We start from the raw sequence: 14,594 nt of genomic DNA on the forward strand, positions 1-14,594 counted from the left end.
AGATAGAGGGATAGATAGAGGGATAGATAGAGGGATAGATAGAGGGATAGATAGATAGAGGGATAGATAGAGGGATAGATAGATAGAGGGATAGATAGAGGGATAGATAGAGGGATAGATAGAGGGATAGATAGAGGGATAGATAGAGGGATAGATAGAGGGATAGATAGAGGGATAGATAGAGGGATAGATAGAGGGATAGATAGAGGGATAGATAGAGGGATAGATAGAGGGATAGATAGATGGAGGGATAGAGGGATAGATAGAGGGATAGATAGATAGAGGGATAGATAGAGGGATAGATAGAGGGATAGATAGAGGGATAGATAGAGGGATAGATAGAGGGATAGATAGAGGGATAGATAGAGGGATAGATAGAGGGATAGATAGAGGGATAGATAGAGGGATAGATAGAGGGATAGATAGAGGGATAGATAGAGGGATAGATAGAGGGATAGATAGATAGAGGGATAGATAGAGGGATAGATAGATAGAGGGATAGATAGAGGGATAGATAGATGGAGGGATAGAGGGATAGATAGAGGGATAGATAGATAGAGGGATAGATAGAGGGATAGATAGAGGGATAGATAGAGGGATAGATAGAGGGATAGATAGAGGGATAGATAGAGGGATAGATAGAGGGATAGATAGAGGGATAGATAGAGGGATAGATAGAGGGATAGATAGAGGGATAGATAGAGGGATAGATAGAGGGATAGATAGCGGGATAGATAGAGGGATAGATAGAGGGATAGATAGATAGAGGGATAGATAGAGGGATAGATAGATGGAGGGATAGAGGGATAGATAGAGGGATAGATAGAGGGATAGATAGATAGAGGGATAGATAGAGGGATAGATAGAGGGATAGATAGAGGGATAGATAGAGGGATAGATAGAGGGATAGATAGAGGGATAGATAGAGGGATAGATAGAGGGATAGATAGAGGGATAGATAGAGGGATAGATAGATAGAGGGATAGATAGAGGGATAGATAGATAGAGGGATAGATAGAGGGATAGATAGATGAGGGATAGAGGGATAGATAGAGGGATAGATAGATGGAGGGATAGAGGGATAGATAGAGGGATAGATAGATAGAGGATAGATAGAGGGATAGATAGAGGGATAGATAGAGGGATAGATAGAGGGATAGATAGAGGGATAGATAGAGGGATAGATAGAGGGATAGATAGAGGGATAGATAGAGGGATAGATAGAGGGATAGATAGAGGGATAGATAGAGGGATAGATAGAGGGATAGATAGCGGGATAGATAGCGGGATAGATAGAGGGATAGATAGAGGGATAGATAGATAGAGGGATAGATAGAGGGATAGATAGATAGAGGGATAGATAGAGGGATAGATAGAGGGATAGATAGAGGGATAGATAGAGGGATAGATAGAGGGATAGATAGAGGGATAGATAGAGGGATAGATAGAGGGATAGATAGAGGGATAGATAGAGGGATAGATAGAGGGATAGATAGAGGGATAGATAGAGGGATAGATAGAGGGATAGATAGAGGGATAGATAGAGGGATAGATAGAGGGATAGATAGCGGGATAGATAGAGGGATAGATAGAGGGATAGATAGATAGAGGGATAGATAGATAGAGGGATAGATAGATAGAGGGATAGATAGAGGGATAGATAGAGGGATAGATAGAGGGATAGATAGAGGGATAGATAGAGGGATAGATAGAGGGATAGATAGAGGGATAGATAGAGGGATAGATAGAGGGATAGATAGAGGGATAGATAGATAGAGGGATAGATAGAGGGATAGATAGATAGAGGGATAGATAGAGGGATAGATAGATGGAGGGATAGAGGGATAGATAGAGGGATAGATAGATAGAGGGATAGATAGAGGGATAGATAGAGGGATAGATAGAGGGATAGATAGAGGGATAGATAGAGGGATAGATAGAGGGATAGATAGAGGGATAGATAGAGGGATAGATAGCGGGATAGATAGAGGGATAGATAGAGGGATAGATAGATAGAGGGATAGATAGAGGGATAGATAGAGGGATAGATAGAGGGATAGATAGAGGGATAGATAGAGGGATAGATAGAGGGATAGATAGAGGGATAGATAGAGGGATAGATAGAGGGATAGATAGAGGGATAGATAGAGGGATAGATAGAGGGATAGATAGATAGAGGGATAGATAGAGGGATAGATAGATAGAGGGATAGATAGAGGGATAGATAGATGGAGGGATAGAGGGATAGATAGAGGGATAGATAGATAGAGGGATAGATAGAGGGATAGATAGAGGGATAGATAGAGGGATAGATAGAGGGATAGATAGAGGGATAGATAGAGGGATAGATAGAGGGATAGATAGAGGGATAGATAGAGGGATAGATAGAGGGATAGATAGAGGGATAGATAGAGGGATAGATAGAGGGATAGATAGAGGGATAGATAGAGGGATAGATAGAGGGATAGATAGAGGGATAGATAGAGGGATAGATAGATAGAGGGATAGATAGATAGAGGGATAGATAGATAGAGGGATAGATAGAGGGATAGATAGAGGGATAGATAGAGGGATAGATAGAGGGATAGATAGAGGGATAGATAGAGGGATAGATAGAGGGATAGATAGAGGGATAGATAGAGGGATAGATAGATAGGGATAGATAGAGGGATAGATAGATAGAGGGATAGATAGAGGGATAGATAGATGGAGGGATAGAGGGATAGATAGAGGGATAGATAGATAGAGGGATAGATAGAGGGATAGATAGAGGGATAGATAGATGGAGGGATAGATAGAGGGATAGATAGAGGGATAGATAGAGGGATAGATAGAGGGATAGATAGATAGAGGGATAGATAGAGGGATAGATAGATAGAGGGATAGATAGAGGGATAGATAGAGGGATAGATAGAGGGATAGATAGAGGGATAGATAGAGGGATAGATAGAGGGATAGATAGAGGGATAGATAGAGGGATAGATAGAGGGATAGATAGAGGGATAGATAGAGGGATAGATAGAGGGATAGATAGAGGGATAGATAGAGGGATAGATAGAGGGATAGATAGAGGGATAGATAGAGGGATAGATAGAGGGATAGATAGCGGGATAGATAGAGGGATAGATAGAGGGATAGATAGATAGAGGGATAGATAGAGAGGGATAGATAGATAGAGGGATAGATAGAGGGATAGATAGAGGGATAGATAGAGGGATAGATAGAGGGATAGATAGAGGAGATAGATAGAGGGATAGATAGAGGGATAGATAGAGGGATAGATAGAGGGATAGATAGATAGAGGGATAGATAGAGGGATAGATAGATAGAGGGATAGATAGAGGGATAGATAGATAGAGGGATAGATAGAGGGATAGATAGATAGAGGGATAGATAGAGGGATAGATAGAGGGATAGATAGAGGGATAGATAGAGGGATAGATAGAGGGATAGATAGAGGGATAGATAGAGGGATAGATAGAGGGATAGATAGAGGGATAGATAGGGATAGATAGAGGGATAGATAGAGGGATAGATAGATAGAGGATAGATAGAGGGATAGATAGAGGGATAGATAGAGGGATAGATAGAGGGATAGATAGAGGGATAGATAGAGGGATAGATAGGAGGGATAGATAGAGGGATAGATAGATGGAGATAGATGAGAGGATAGATAGAGGGATAGATAGAGATGAGAGGAGATAGGGATATAGAGGGATAGATAGATAGATAGATAGAGGGATAGATAGATAGAGGGATAGATAGAGGGATAGAGTGTAAGGGATAGATAGAGGGATAGATAGAGGGATAGATAGAGGGATAGATAGATAGAGGGATAGATAGAGGGATAGATAGATAGAGGGATAGATAGAGGGATAGATAGAGGATAGATAGATAGATAGTATTTAGAGAGGGATAGATAGAGGGATAGATAGAGGGATAGATAGATGGAGGGATAGATAGAGGGATAGATAGAGGGATAGATAGAGGGATAGATAGAGGGATAGATAGAGGGATAGATAGATAGAGGGATAGATAGAGGGATAGATAGATAGAGGGATAGATAGAGGGATAGATAGAGGGATAGATAGAGGGATAGATAGAGGGATAGATAGAGGGATAGATAGAGGGATAGATAGAGGGATAGATAGAGGGATAGATAGAGGGATAGATAGAGGGATAGATAGAGGGATAGATAGAGGGATAGATAGAGGGATAGATAGAGGGATAGATAGAGGGATAGATAGAGGGATAGATAGAGGGATAGATAGAGGGATAGATAGAGGGATAGATAGAGGGATAGATAGAGGGATAGATAGAGAGAGAGATAGATAGAGGGATAGATAGAGGGATAGATAGAGGGATAGATAGAGGGATAGATAGAGGGATAGATAGAGGGATAGATAGATAGAGGGATAGAGGGATAGATAGAGGGATAGATAGATAGAGGGATAGATAGAGGGATAGATAGATGGAGGGATAGAGGGATAGATAGAGGGAGGGATAGATAGAGGGATAGATAGAGGGATAGATAGAGGGATAGATAGAGGGATAGATAGAGGGATAGATAGAGGGATAGATAGAGGGATAGATAGAGGGATAGATAGAGGGATAGATAGAGGGATAGATAGAGGGATAGATAGAGGGATAGATAGAGGGATAGATAGAGGGATAGATAGAGGATAGATAGAGGGATAGATAGAGGGATAGATAGAGGGATAGATAGAGGGATAGATAGAGGGATAGATAGATAGAGGGATAGATAGATAGAGGGATAGATAGATAGAGGGATAGATAGAGGGATAGATAGAGGGATAGATAGAGGGATAGATAGAGGGATAGATAGAGGGATAGATAGAGGGATAGATAGAGGGATAGATAGAGGGATAGATAGATAGAGGGATAGATAGAGGGATAGATAGATAGAGGGATAGATAGAGGGATAGATAGATGGAGGGATAGAGGGATAGATAGAGGGATAGATAGATAGAGGGATAGATAGAGGGATAGATAGAGGGATAGATAGATGGAGGGATAGATAGAGGGATAGATAGAGGGATAGATAGAGGGATAGATAGAGGGATAGATAGATAGAGGGATAGATAGAGGGATAGATAGAGGGATAGATAGAGGGATAGATAGATAGAGGGATAGATAGAGGGATAGATAGAGGGATAGATAGAGGGATAGATAGATAGAGGGATAGATAGAGGGATAGATAGAGGGATAGATAGAGGGATAGATAGATAGAGGGATAGATAGAGGGATAGATAGATAGAGGGATAGATAGAGGGATAGATAGATAGAGGGATAGATAGATAGAGGGATAGATAGAGGGATAGATAGAGGGATAGATAGAGGGATAGATAGAGGGATAGATAGAGGGATAGATAGAGGGATAGATAGAGGGATAGATAGAGGGATAGATAGAGGGATAGATAGAGGGATAGATAGAGGGATAGATAGAGGGATAGATAGAGGGATAGATAGAGGGATAGATAGAGGGATAGATAGAGGGATAGATAGAGGGATAGATAGAGGGATAGATAGAGGGATAGATAGAGGGATAGATAGAGGGATAGATAGAGGGATAGATAGAGGGATAGATAGAGGGATAGATAGAGGGATAGATAGAGGGATAGATAGATAGAGGGATAGATAGAGGGATAGATAGAGGGATAGATAGAGGGATAGATAGAGGGATAGATAGATAGAGGGATAGAGGGATAGATAGAGGGATAGATAGATAGAGGGATAGATAGAGGGATAGATAGATGGAGGGATAGAGGGATAGATAGAGGGATAGATAGATAGAGGGATAGATAGAGGGATAGATAGAGGGATAGATAGAGGGATAGATAGAGGGATAGATAGATAGAGGGATAGAGGGATAGATAGAGGGATAGATAGATAGAGGGATAGATAGAGGGATAGATAGAGGGATAGATAGAGGGATAGATAGAGGGATAGATAGAGGGAGGGATAGAGGGATAGATAGAGGGATAGATAGAGGGATAGATAGATGGAGGGATAGATAGAGGGATAGATAGAGGGATAGATAGAGGGATAGATAGAGGGATAGATAGATAGAGGGATAGATAGAGGGATAGATAGATAGAGGGATAGATAGAGGGATAGATAGATAGAGGGATAGATAGAGGGATAGATAGAGGGATAGATAGATAGAGGGATAGATAGAGGGATAGATAGAGGGATAGATAGAGGGATAGATAGAGGGATAGATAGAGGGATAGATAGATAGAGGGATAGATAGAGGGATAGATAGATAGAGGGATAGATAGAGGGATAGATAGATGGAGGGATAGATAGAGGGATAGATAGAGGGATAGATAGAGGGATAGATAGAGGGATAGATGGAGGGATAGATAGAGGGATAGATAGATAGAGGGATAGATAGAGGGATAGATAGATAGAGGGATAGATAGAGGGATAGATAGAGGGATAGATAGAGGGATAGATAGAGGGATAGATAGAGGGATAGATAGAGGGATAGATAGAGGGATAGATAGAGGGATAGATAGATAGAGGGATAGATAGAGGGATAGATAGATAGAGGGATAGATAGATAGAGGGATAGATAGAGGGATAGATAGAGGGATAGATAGAGGGATAGATAGAGGGATAGATAGATAGAGGGATAGATAGAGGGATAGATAGATAGAGGGATAGATAGAGGGATAGATAGATAGAGGGATAGATAGAGGGATAGATAGAGGGATAGATAGAGGGATAGATAGAGGGATAGATGGAGGGATAGATGGAGGGATAGATGGAGGGATAGATAGAGGGATAGATAGAGGGATAGATAGAGGGATAGATAGAGGGATAGATAGAGGGATAGATAGAGGGATAGATAGAGGGATAGATAGAGGGATAGATAGAGGGATAGATAGAGGGATAGATAGAGGGATAGATAGAGGGATAGATAGAGGGATAGATAGAGGGATAGATAGAGGGATAGATAGAGGGATAGATAGAGGGATAGATAGAGGGATAGATAGAGGGATAGATAGAGGGATAGATAGAGGGATAGATAGAGGGATAGATAGAGGGATAGATAGAGGGATAGATAGAGGGATAGATAGAGGGATAGATAGAGGGATAGATAGAGGGATAGATAGAGGGATAGATAGAGGGATAGATAGAGGGATAGATAGATAGAGGGATAGATAGAGGGATAGATAGATAGAGGGATAGATAGATAGATAGATAGATAGATAGAGGGATAGATAGATAGATAGATAGATAGATAGATAGAGGGATAGATAGATAGATAGATAGATAGATAGATAGATAGATAGATAGATAGATAGATAGATAGATAGATAGATGAGAAAAACCTATATAATGTTCCACCTCCCTGCATTTTCTAAGCTGGCACCCTTTAGTGACTTTCATGTGGCACTAAAGGGTGCTTAGCCTTGTATTTAGCCATAAAATAAATAAATAATTAAAAAAAAACTACGTGAGGTCCCCCCATTTTTTGTAGCCAGCTAGGGTAAAGCAGACGGCTGCAGCCTGCAGACCACCGCTGGCAGCTTCACCTTGGCTGATAATCCAAAACATTGGGCACCCCACGCTGTTATTTTAAATTATATAAATAATTTAAAACAAAAAACGTGCGGTCCCCCCATATTGGATCACCAGCCAAGGTAAAGCGGACAGCTGGGGTCTGATATTCTCAGACTAGGGAGGTCCACTGTTATTGGACACTCCCCAGCCTAAAAATAGCAGGCCGCAGCCGCCCCAGAAGTGGCGCATCCATTAGACGTGCCAATCCTGGCGCTTTGCCCCAGCTCATCCCGCGCCCTGGTGCGTTGGCAAACGGGGTAATATATGGGGTTGATGCCAGATGTGTAATGTCACCTGGCATCAAGCCCTGGGGTTGGTGAGGTCAGGCGTCTATCAGATACCCGACATCACCAACCCAGTCAGTAATAATTAAAAAATAGACAACAAAAAAAGTTTTATTTGAAAAAACACTCCCCAAAACATTCCCTCTTTAACCAATTTATTGAAAAGAGCACAATCAATTCCACGTCCGGCGTAATCCAATAAGGGGGGTGGGGGGCACGGCGATCCATACCATAGTCGCTGTCCCAGTCAATGAAGAACAGAATGTTCCCCATTGGCTGGAAAAGCAATGCAGTGACCTGAGCTAACATCAATAGGTCAGCTCAGGTCACTGCAGGGGATGACGAGCGCTGCCATCAGGAGCATAGATGAGATCATTACCTTCTGTGATCATCTCCTGTACTGCTGACCTCAGCGCTGTCACTGACTTCTATGCCCGCCGCGTTGTCAGAAGTATCGCGAGAGCCCGTGACGTCACCGCTAGTGACAGTCTCGGGCCGCTCGCGAGACGGGCATAGACAGCAGTGACCGCGGTGACGTCAGGAGGCAGGAGATCGTCACAGCAGGTAATGATCTCACCTCCTGACAGCAGCGATCGTCATCCCCGCGGCTCCCAGCACTGCAGGATGTCAGTGTCTGCCTGCGCTACCGCGTGACAGGCTGCTGACACTGCGGGCAGACACTGACACCCTGCAGTGCAGGCAGCCGCGAGGCCGGAGCAGGACACAGACTGCACGGGCACCTGGAGGTTGCACGGAAGTGCTTCTGTGCGGCGTCCAGGGAGTGCGACGTCTGTGTTTACTCTGCTCCGCCTCCTCTTCCTGGCATAATGACATCGCTTCCTGCAAAACCGCAGGCAGCGATGAGCATTCCCGCAGGTAATTCGCGGCTATTCCGGTGGTATACCGCACATCATTGCTACCTGCGGAATACCCCCGGAATACCGCAGGTACCTGCGGAAATTAATGGACATGCACATTTTCTCAAGAAAGTTTCTCGAGAAAATTTTCTCAAGAAATTTTCTTGAGAAAAATCCGCACAGTGCGCACAACTATTTTTTTTTCTCACTGAATTTCATGCGAAATGTCTGCACAAAGATTGCAGACATTTCTCAAGAAATTTCCGGGGCAAATCCGCGGGTAAATCCGCAGGTAAAAAGCTCTAGTGCGCACATAGCCTAAGAGGCTCAAAGCGGGGTTTCTGTAAGGCCGTGAGGACCAGGTTGAGGTCCCAGGGATCCAAAGGCCGCCGGTAAGGAGGAATGATGTGAGATGCGCCCTGCATGAAGGTGCGCACCTGGGCCAGCCGGGCGATACGCCGCTGGAACAACACTGACAGAGCCGAGACCTGTCCCTTGAGGGAATTGAGGGATAGTCCTAGCTGCAGACCGGACTGTAGAAACGACAGGATGGTCGGCAAAGAAAACGGCCAAGGAGCATGGCCGGAAGAGCGACACCAGGACAGGAAAATTCTCCAAGTCCTGTGGTAAATCCTGGCCGAGGCTAGCTGCAGACCGGACTGTAGAAACGACAGGATGGTCGGCAAAGAAAACGGCCAAGGAGCATGGCCGGAAGAGCGACACCAGGACAGGAAAATTCTCCAAGTCCTGTGGTAAATCCTGGCCGAGGAAAACTTCCGAGCCTGAGTCATAGTGGAGATGACCTCGGAAGGAATGCCTGAAGGCGTCAGGATCCAGGACTCAAGAGCCACGCCGTCAATCTGAGAGCCGCAGAATTCTGGCGGAAAAACGGACCTTGAGAGAGAAGGTCTGGGCGGTCCGGGAGATGCCACGGCACCTCTACGGACAGACGGAGCAGGTCTGGGTACCAAGCTCGCCTGGGCCAGTCTGGAGCAATGATTATGACCCGACGGCCCTCCATTCTGATCTTGCGCAGGACTCTGGGCAAGAGAGCTAGAGGGGGAAACACATAAGCCAGACGAAACTGGGACCAATCCTGAACCAGCGCGTCCGCTGCCAAGGCCTGAGGATCGTGGGAACGAGCCACGTAAACCGGGACCTTGTTGTTGTGCCGGGATGCCATTAGATCCACTTCCGGAGTGCCCCACTTGCGGCAGATTGACCGGAACACTGCCGGATGCAGGGCCCACTCGCCGCTGTCCACGGTTTGACGGCTGAGATAATCTGCCTCCCAATTTTCTACGCCTGGGATGTGGACTGCGGATATGGTGGACTTGGAGTCCTCCGTCCACTGAAGGATACGTTGAACTTCCAACATTGCCAGGCGGCTGCGAGTCCCGCCCTGGTGATTGATGTAGGCAACTGCTGTCGCGTTGTCCGACTGGACTCGAATGTGCTTGCCCGCCAACAGGTGGTGAAAGGCTACGAGAGCTAGGAGCACAGCTCTGATTTCCAGCACATTGATCGAGAGGGCTGATTCGGACGGAGTCCAAGTGCCCTGTGCTCGGTGGTGGAGAAATACTGCTCCCCAGCCGGAGAGACTGGCATCCGTGGTGAGGATCACCCAGGACGGAGTCAGGAAGGAGCGTCCCTGTGACAGAGAGAGGGGCCGAAGCCACCACTGAAGAGAGCTCCTGGTCTGTGGCGACAGAGCTACTAGCCTGTGCAAGGAAGAGGTCCGCTTGTCCCAAAAGCGGAGAATGTCCAGCTGCAGAGGACGCAGATGGAACTGGGCAAAGGGAACCGCTTCCATTGATGCCACCATCTGACCCAGCACCTGCATGAGGTGCCTGATGGAATGACGGCGGGGCTTCAACAGAGAACGCACCGCCAGATGAAGGGACTGCTGTTTGACTAAGGGCAGCTTCACAAGTGCCGGCAGAGTCTCGAATTGCATCCCCAGGTACGTAAGTTTCTGGGTCGGGGACAGAGTGGACTTGGGCAGATTGACAAGCCACCCGAATTGAACAAGCGTGGCGAGAGTGAGCGAGACACTCCGCTGACAGTCTGCACTGGATGAAGCCTTGACTAGAAGGTCGTCCAGGTAAGGAATCACTGCCAACCCCTGGAGGTGCAGAACCGCAACCACTGCTGCCATGACCTTGGTGAATACACAAGGGGCCGTGGCTAACCCGAAGGGGAGAGCCACGAATTGGAAATGTTCCTCTCCGATTGCAAAACGTAGCCAACGCTGGTGTGAAACTGCAATTGGCACATGCAGATAGGCATCTCTGATGTCGATGGATGCTAGAAAATCTCCTTGGGTCATTGAGGCAATGACCATTCGCAGAAATTCCATGCGAAAGTGCCGCACCTGAACATGCTTGTTGAGAAGCTTGAGATCCAGGATGGGCCGGAAGGAACCGTCCTTCTTGGGGACTAGGAAGAGGTTCGAGTAGAAACCTCTGAACCGTTCCCGGGCGGGAACCGGTACAATTACTCCGTTGGCCTGCAAGGATGCTACGGCCTGAGAGAAGGCGGCGGCTTTGGAACAGGGGGGAGTGGACAGAAAAAATCTGTTTGGCGGGCTGGAAGAAAATTCTATCCTGTAGCCGTGGGAGATGATATCCCGCACCCACTGATCGGAGACGTGTTGAAAACCACACGTCGCCAAAGTGGGAGAGCCTGCCACCGACCAAGGACGTTGCTGGCGCGGCCAGATAGTCAAGAGGAGGCTGCCTTAGTGGCAGCGGCTCCTCCGTTCTTCTGAGGACACGGCTTCGTGCACCAGCTGGGTTTTCGATCCTTGGCTGAGTTAGTGGACGAGGCTGAGGGCTTAGAGGAGGACCAGTTAGAGGAACGAAAGGAACGAAACCTCGACTGGTTCCTGCCCTGGACAGGTTTCCTGGTTTTAGTTTGTGGCAAGGAAGTACTCTTCCCGCCAGTAGCTTCCTTAATAATTTCATCCAGTTGTTCACCGAACAGCCGGGACCCAGCAAAGGGGAGCCCAGCAAGGAACTTCTTGAAAGAAGCGTCTGCTTTCCAGTCTCGAAGCCACAAGATCCTGCGGATCGCGAGGGAATTAGCGGAAGCCACCGCCGTGCGGTGAGAAGCCTCCAAAATGGCAGACATGGCATAGGATGAAAAAGCCGAAGCCTGGGAAGTTAAGGCAACCATTTCGGGCATAGAATCCCTGTCGAGGGAATGTATCTCCGCCAGAGAAGCAGAGACTGCCTTAAGAGCCCACACTGCTGCAAAAGACGGGGAGAACGAGGCCCCTGCCGCCTCATATACAGATTTGGCCAGAAGGTCAACCTGGCGGTCAGTGGGATCCTTAAGTGAGGTGCCATCGGCCACAGATACAACTGTCCGGGCTGAGATTCTAGACACCGGAGGATCTACCTTTGGTGAATGAGCCCACTCCTTGACCACTTCTGGTGGAAAGGGAAAACGGTCATCAGAACTACGCTTTGTGAAGCGTTTGTCACGACAGGCCCTGGGCTTGGTCACAGTGGCCTGAAAACTGGAGTGGTTAAAAAACATACTCCTTGCTCTCTTAGGTGAGGTAAACTGGTGTTTTTCTACCAGAGAGGCTTGGTCCTCTGACACTGGTGGATTGAGGTCCAATACGGAATTAATGGACGCAATCAAGTCACTAACATCCGCATCACCTTCAGATAGATCAATGGGGTACATAGAGGTAGCGTCCGAGCCCACAGTAAAGGCATCCTCCTCGCCCTGCAATTCAGCTCGTGAATCAGAGCCGTGGGACGAGGAAGGAGAAGAGTCCCTGCGTCTCCGTTTAGGAGGACGGGGTCCGGGAACAGATAAAAAATCCTCTGTGAGCTCTGCAGAGCGAGTCGGAGCAGCAGAGGCGCCCTGAGAAGGGGGCTGATGCATGGTCAGCAGAGTTCGGGACAGCTGTCCCATGGAGTCGGCAAAGGACTGGGAGATAGCTTTAGAAAACGATGCTACCCAAGCCGAGGGTTCAGCCACCGGGGCCGGAGCAGCCGGAGGGACCACTGGGGAGACTCCAGGCTGAGGCACCACCATGTTAGAGCAGGCATCACAATGTGGATATGTGCTCGGTTCAGGCAGAATGAGCTGACATGCAGTGCATATAGAGTAAAGCCTTGCAGCCTTGCTCCTAGTGAGAGACATGCTGCTGAGGTGGAGGCTCTGCAGTAAAGAACACACTCCTTCAGAATGACCCCCAGAGAGTGTATAATAAAGCCCACAACCAGAGGTTGTGGCTTACTAGACCGCTTTTTGTGTGCCCTCCGGATTCCACAGCTTGGACCCCCAGACAGATGCAGTAGCTGCAGCAAATAAAGCAGGAGAGAAGCAAAGTCCTGCACCACCGCAGATTACCTGCAATATCGCTTGCGGTACCGCCTGTGCCTGTGCTCGGGTGGAGAGCCTGGAGGGTCCGACAATCCAAGAGCGGGGTGCTGGTCATAAGGCAAGGTCCATTGATGAAGCGTGAGAGTAGAAAGAGACCGCACTCAATCCGCTGTGAAGGATATCTTTATTCAAACACGTGCAGAGTGGAGGGCTGGAGACACACTGTGAGCTGGCTCCTCAAGAATGGACGACAGCTGTTTCGCCCAAATTGGGCTTCCACAGCAGCCAGTGCCGATCAGTGTGTGAACGCTGATAAAATGGCGCCGGAGTGAGGAGGGGGGGCGGGGTTTAGTCCAAGAGCGGGAACCGGAGGGCCAAGGGGAAATACAGGGGAGGGAAACATCTCCTCAGAGAGGAGTGTCCTCCCCTCTGCTGAACGGCCGGTGGGCGGCGCCGCACTGTTCCCCTGCATGACTGACATGCAGGGGCACTGAAAACGAAACTAGGCCGCATCTGAAGCCGGGGCCTAGATTTTTCCATGCGGCCGACGAGCAGGCACCTTCGGCGCGGTTCTCAGGAAAAAAACAGAGAACCGGCCGGAAATCACAGCACAGTGAAATAACACACTCTCCCCACAATAAATGTACAAGGGACCCCTCAATAACGTCTCAATACTTAGCTTATGAGACGCAGGGCCAGGTCCCTGAGGGGTGAGCGCTCCGACCGGCAGGGTCCTGAAAGGGCTGCGGATGGAGACCGGTCTCCTGCAAAGCAGTGAGAACCGTGATGGCTCCCACTTCAAGCCAGAGCCTCAGGGGATGGTGAAGGAGCGCGGCATGTGAAGGCTCCAGCCTTGTAAAATCAACCTTAACAGCACCGCCGACACAGTGGGGTGAGAAGGGACATGCCGGGAGTCCAGATTGGACCCGCTTTTCTTCCAAATCTTTGAAATCAAAAATCAAAAACCAGATGAGAATGCATGTGTGTGTGTGACCTCCTGAACACAAAGCATTGAACTGGTTGGATTTGTCATCCAGGGGGTGTATATGCTCGGAGGGAGGAGCTACACTTTTAAGTGTAGTACTTTGTGTGTCCTCCGGAGGCAGAAGCTATACACCCATGGTCTGGGTCTCCCATAAGGAACGATGAAGAAATGGTGCCTAGAGGTGGCGCGTGCGCAGATGAGATCTCTGCTTGTTATTGAGCCAATAGCTCAATCTACACACGCGCCAACTCCGGACACCATTGCTTAAAGCCTGCACCACTGACAGTTTCTGGAAGTGGAATACCTCACAGCATATAGTACACCCACCGCCTGCACCATCGACCTGCTTCACCACTGCTCCTGCCTCCCGTTACTCCGCTCCACCACTGCTGCCATTTCCCCTGGTAAGACACCACCGAATTGACTGACCCCCTTTTTTTTTTTCTCTCTAAAATTTGGGGTGCATTTTATAAACCGAAAAATATGGTAAATATTTTTATGGCCAAAAAGGACAAAAGTCTTCTAGGAGTG

General features: G+C 47.4%; 1 protein-coding gene across 4 annotated transcripts in view; it reads right to left on the minus strand.

Moving 5' to 3' along the window:
• Window positions 1-14,594, minus strand: part of LOC142245060 (neurabin-1-like) — a 208,833-nt gene that overhangs the window by 92,644 nt on the left and 101,595 nt on the right. The gene's annotated exons all lie outside the window — the stretch shown is intronic.

This window comes from Anomaloglossus baeobatrachus, chromosome 7, assembly GCF_048569485.1.
Source record: "Anomaloglossus baeobatrachus isolate aAnoBae1 chromosome 7, aAnoBae1.hap1, whole genome shotgun sequence".
NCBI lineage: Eukaryota > Metazoa > Chordata > Amphibia > Anura > Aromobatidae > Anomaloglossus > Anomaloglossus baeobatrachus.